This window comes from Arachis ipaensis, chromosome B8 (assembly GCF_059453495.1).
Source record: "Arachis ipaensis isolate K30076 ecotype BB chromosome B8, ASM5945349v1, whole genome shotgun sequence".
Classification (NCBI taxonomy): Eukaryota; Viridiplantae; Streptophyta; class Magnoliopsida; order Fabales; family Fabaceae; genus Arachis; species Arachis ipaensis.
The window spans coordinates 62,063,997-62,069,996 of NC_142443.1; the positions used below are offsets into that span (position 1 = coordinate 62,063,997).

Sequence of the window (6,000 nt, forward strand, 5' to 3'; positions counted from 1 at the left end):
TGCTAAAGCTTGGCTGGCCATTGGCCATGTCTAGTGTTTTGGACCGGAGCTTTCATTGAAAGCTTGGCTGGCTAGTGAGCCATGTCTAATTCCTGGACTGAAGCTTTAGACTAACATGGCAAGATTTCTGGAATTCATATTAAAAATTTTGGAATCCTTATTTTTTTCTTTTACAAATAATTTTTGAAAAAAAAAATACAAAAAAATTAGAAAATTATAAAAATCAAAAATATTTTTCATGTTTCTTGTTTGAGTCTTGAGTCATGTTATAAGTTTGGTGTCAATTGCATGTGCATCTTGCATTTTTCGAAAATTCTCATGCATTCATAGTGTTCTTTATGATCTTCAAGTTGTTCTTGGTAAGTCTTCTTGTTTGATCTTGATGATTTTTTGTTTTGTGTCTTTTATTGTTTTTCATATGCATTCTTGAATTCTTAGTGTCTAAGCATTAAAGAATTCTAAGTTTGGTGTCTTGCATGTTTTCTTTGCATTAAAAGTTTTTCAAAATTGTGTCTATGATGTTCATCTTGACATTCATAGTGTTCTTGGTGTTCATCTTGACATTCATAGCATTCTTGCATGCATCACATGTTTTGATCTAAAAATTTCATGCATTGCATCTTTTTAGTGTTTTTCTCTCTCATCATAAAAATTTCAAAAATAAAAAAAAATATATCTTTCCCATTTTCTCTCATCAAATTCGAAAATTTGGATTGACTTTTTCAAAAATTTTTAAAATCAAATTGTTTCTCATGAGTCAAATCAAATTTTCAGTTTGAAAATCTTATCTTTTTCAAAATCTTTTTCAAAAATCAAATCTTTTTCAAAATTCTTAGTTATTTTCGAAAATTCCAAAAATATTTTTCAAAAATCTTTTTCTTATTTTTATATCAAATTTTCGAAAATAACATAATCAATTAATGTTTTGATTCAAAAATTTGAAGTTTGTTACTTGCTTGTTAAGAAAGATTCAAACTTTGAATTCTAGAATCATATCTTGTGATTTCTTATGAATCAAGTCATTAATTGTGATTTTAAAAATCAAATCTTTTTCAAAACTAATTTCAATCATATCTTTTCAAAAATATCTTCTTATCTCTTTCAAAAATTTGATTTAAAAGTATCCTCTCTAACTTCCTAACTTCTTATCTTTTCAAAATTGATTTTCAAATTTGTTTCAACTAACTAACTAACTTTTTGTTTGTTTCTTAACTTTTTCAAAACTACCTAACTAACTCTCTCTCTCTCATTTTCGAAAATATCTTCCCCCTTTTTCAAAATTTCTTTTTAATTTATTAATTATTTTAATTTTTAATTTTTAAATCTTAATTTTCGAAAATTACTAACATTTTTCAAAAACTATTTTCAAAAATCACTAACTCTTTTTCAAAAATTATTTTCGAAAATTCCTCCTCTCCCATCTTATTCTATTTATTTATTCATCTACTAACATCTCATCTCACATCTCAACCCTCCTCACAGTTGTGTTTCTTCCATTATATTACATTCTTTGTCTCCCCCTCTTCTTCTACTCACACAGAGATCCCTATACTGTGGTATAAAGGATCTCTATTATTATTATTATTATTATTTTTCTGTGTCCTCTTCTTTGTCATATGAGCAGGAGCAAGGACAAGAATATTCTTGTTGAAGCAGATCCGGAACCTGAAAGGACTCTAAAGGGAAAATTAAGAGAAGCTAAATTGCAACAATCCAGAAATAACCTTTCAGAAATTTTCGAACAGGAAGAGGAGATGGCAGCCGAAAATAATAATAATGTAAGGAAGATGCTTGGTGACTTTACTGCACCTAATTCCAATTTACATGGAAGAAGCATCTCCATTCCTGCCATTGGAGCAAACAACTTTGAGCTGAAACCTCAATTAGTTTCTCTGATGCAGCAGAACTGCAAGTTTCATAGACTTCCATCTGAAGATCCTTTTCAGTTCTTAACTGAATTCTTGCAGATATGTGATACTGTTAAGACTAATGGAGTAGATCCTGAAGTCTACAGGCTCATGCTTTTCCCTTTTGCTGTAAGAGACAGAGCCAGATTATGGTTGGATTCTCAACCCAAAGACAGCCTGAACTCTTGGGATAAGCTGGTCACGGCTTTCTTAGCCAAGTACTTTCTTCCTCAAAAGCTGAGCAAGCTTAGAGCTGATGTTCAAACCTTCAGACAGAAAGAAGGTGAATCCCTCTATGAAGCTTGGGAAAGATACAAACAGTTGACCAAAAAGTGTCCTTCTGACATGCTTTCAGAATGGACCATCCTGGATATATTCTATGATGGTTTATCTGAGCTATCAAAGATGTCACTGGACACTTCTGCAGGTGGATCCATTCACCTAAAGAAACCGCCTGCAGAAGCTCAAGAACTCATTGACATGGTTGCTAATAACCAGTTCATGTACACTTCTGAAAGGAGTCCTGTGAGCAATGGGACGCCTATGAAGAAGGGAGTTCTTGAAGTTGATACTCTGAATGCCATATTGGCTCAGAATAAAATATTGACTCAGCAAGTCAATATGATCTCTCAGAGTCTGCATGGAATGCAAGCTGCATCCAACAGTACTCAAGAGGCATCTTATGAAGAAGAAGCTTATGATCCTGAGAACCCTGCAATAGCAGAGGTGAATTACTTAGGTGAACCCTATGGAAACACCTATAATCCATCATGGAGAAATCATCCAAATTTCTCATGGAAGGATCAAAAGCCTCAACAAGGCTTTAATAATGGTGGAAGAAACAGGTTTAGCAATAGCAAGCCTTTTCCATCATCCACTCAGCAACAGACAGAGAACTCTGAACAAAATACTTCTAATTTAACAAACTTAGTCTCTGATCTGTCTAAGGCCACTGTAAGTTTCATGAATGAAACAAGATCTTCCATTAGAAATCTGGAAGCACAAGTGGGCCAGCTGAGTAAAAAGATCACTGAAATCCCTCCCAGTACTCTCCCAAGCAATACAGAAGAGAACCCAAAAGGAGAGTGCAAGGCCATTGACATAAGCACCATGGCCGAACCCACAAGGGGAGTGGAGGACGTGAATCCCAAGGAGGAAGACCTCCTGGGACGTCCAGTGATCAATAAGGAGCTTCCCTCTGAGGAACCAAAGGACTCTGAGGCTCATCTAGAGACCATAGAGATTCCATTAAACCTCCTTATACCCTTCATGAGCTCTGATGAGTATTCCTCTTCTGAAGAGAATGAGGATGTTACTGAAGAGCAAACTGCCAAGTTTCTTGGTGCAATCATGAAGCTGAATGCCAAATTATTTGGCATTGATACTTGGGAAGTTGAACCTCCCTTGTTCATCAATAAACTAAGTGATCTGGATCAACTGACATTGCCTCAGAAAAGACAGGATCCTGGAAAGTTCATAATACCCTGTACCATAGGCACCATGATCTTTAAGGCTCTATGTGACCTTGGTTCAGGAATAAACCTCATGCCCCTCTCTGTAATAGAAAAAATGGGAATCTATGGGGTGCAAACTGCTAAAATCTCATTAGAGATGGCAGATAATTCCAGAAAACAGGCTTATGGACAAGTAGAGGACGTGTTAGTAAAGGTTGAAGGCCTTTACATCCCTGCTGATTTCATAGTCCTGGGTACTGGAAAGGAAGAGGATGAATCTATCATCCTAGGAAGACCTTTCCTGGCCACAGCAAGAGCTGTGATTGATGTTGACAGAGGTGAAATAGTCCTTCAATGGAATGAGGACTCCCTTGTGTTTAAAACTCAAGGATCTCCCTCTGCAACCATGGAGAGGAAGCAGAAAAAGCTTCTCTCAAAGCAGAGTCAACCAGAGCCCCCACAGTCAAACTCTAAGTTTGGTGTTGGAGAGTTTCAACAATGCTCTGAACATCTGTGAGGCTCCATGAGAGCCCACTGTCAAGCTATTGACATTAAAGAAGCGCTTGTTGGGAGGCAACCCAATTTTTATTTATCTAACTATATTTTTCTTAGTTATATGTCTTTGTAGGTTCATGATCATGTGGAGTCACAAAATGAATATAAAAATTGAAAACGGAATCAAAAACAGCAGAAGAAAAATCACACCCTGGAGGAGCATCTGTCTGGCGTTCAGCGCCAGAACAGAGCATGGTTCTAGCGCTGAACGCCCAAAATAGGCAGCTTCTGGGCGCTGAACGCCAGAACAGGCATGGTTCTGGCGTTCAACGCCAGAAATGGCACACAAATGGGCGTTGAACGCCCAAAATGGCCACCAACCTGGCGCTGAATGCCCAGAGTTGGGTGCAAAGGCATTTTTACATGCCTAATGGGTGCAGGGATGTAAATCCTTGAACACCTCAGGATCTGTGGACCCACAGGATCTACTCAGGATCTGTGGACCCCACAGGATCCACTCAGGATCTGTGGACCCCACAGGATCCCCACCTACCTCCACTTACTTCTTCTCACCACTCTCTTTCACACAACCCCATAAACACTCTCCCCCAAAAACCCTTCACCAATCACCTCAAACTCTCTTCCCCATCACCTCTTCACCACTCACATCCATCCACTCTTCCCCATAAATCTACCTCATAAACTCCACCTACCTTCAAAATTCAAAACCAATTTCCCACCCAAACCCACCCATATGGCCGAACCTTAACCCCCCTTCCTTCCCTATATAAAGCCCTCCATTCTTCATCAAATTCACACAACACACCCCTCTACACCCCTCTTGGCCGAAACCACATCTCCCTCTCCCTCTCCATATTTCTTCTTCTTCTTCATCTATTCTTTCTTTTATTGCTCGAGGGCGAGCAAGATTCTAAGTTTGGTGTGGTAAAAGCATAAGCTTTTTGTTTTTCCATTACCATTGATGGCACCTAAGACCGGAGAATCCTATAGAAAGGGGAAAGGGAAGACAAAAGCTTCCACCTTCGAGTCATGGGAGATGGAAAGGCTCATCTCCAAAGCCCATCAAGACCACTTCTATGATGTTGTGGCCAAGAAGAAGGTGATCCCCGAGGTCCCTTTCAAACTCAAAAGAAATGAGTATCCAGAGATCCGACATAAAGTTCAAAGAAGAGGTTGGGAAGTTCTAACAAATCCCATCCAACAAGTCGGCATCCTAATGGTTCAAGAGTTCTATACTAATGCATGGATCACCAAGAACCATGATCAAAGTAAGAACCCGGATCCAAAGAACTATGTTACAATGGTTCGGGGGAAATACTTGGATTTTAGTCCGGAAAATGTGAGGTTGGCGTTTAACTTGCCAAACATGGAAGAGAACGCACGCCCCTACACAAGGAGAGTCAACTTTGATCAAAGGTTGGACCAAGTCCTTATGGACATATGTGTAGAAGGAGCTCAATGGAAGATTGACTCCAAAGGCAAGCCGGTTCAACTAAGAAGATTGGACCTCACGCCTGTAGCTAGAGGATGGTTGGAGTTCATTCAATGCTCAATCATTCCCACTAGCAACCGGTCTGAAGTTACTATAGACCGGGCCATCATGATCCATAGCATCATGATTGGAGAAGAGGTGGAAGTTCATGAGATTATACCTCAAGAACTCTACTAGGTGGCTGACAAGTCCTCCACCATGGCAAGGTTAGCCTTTTCTCACCTCATTTGCCACCTATGCAATTTGGCTGGGATTGACATAGAGGGAGATATCCTCATTAAAGAGGACAAGCCCATCACTAAGAAGAAGATGGAGCAAGCAAGAGAGCCCATTCATGGAGCTCAAGAGGCGTATGAAGCTCATCACCATGAGATCCCGGAGATGCCTCAAATGCACTTTCCTCCACAAAACTATTAGGAGCAAATCAACACCTCCCTAGGAGAATTGAGTTCCAATATGGGACAACTAAGGCTGGAACATCAATAGCACTCCATCATGCTTCATGAAATAAGGGAAGATCAAAAAGCAATGAGGGAGGAGCAACAAAGACAAGGAAGAGACATAGAAGAGCTCAAGGACATCATTGGTTCCTCAAGAAGGAAACGCCACCATCACAAAGGTGGATTCATTC

The 6,000-nt window shown here is 39.2% G+C and overlaps 1 non-coding gene across 1 annotated transcript; it reads right to left on the minus strand.

The window, feature by feature from the left end:
* Nucleotides 1-2,150: 2,150 nt before the first annotated feature.
* On the minus strand, nucleotides 2,151-2,258 carry LOC148548308 (small nucleolar RNA R71). Its single transcript, XR_015897436.1, has one exon. It is a non-coding gene; the product is annotated as a small nucleolar RNA R71 (small nucleolar RNA).
* Nucleotides 2,259-6,000: the final 3,742 nt, after the last annotated feature.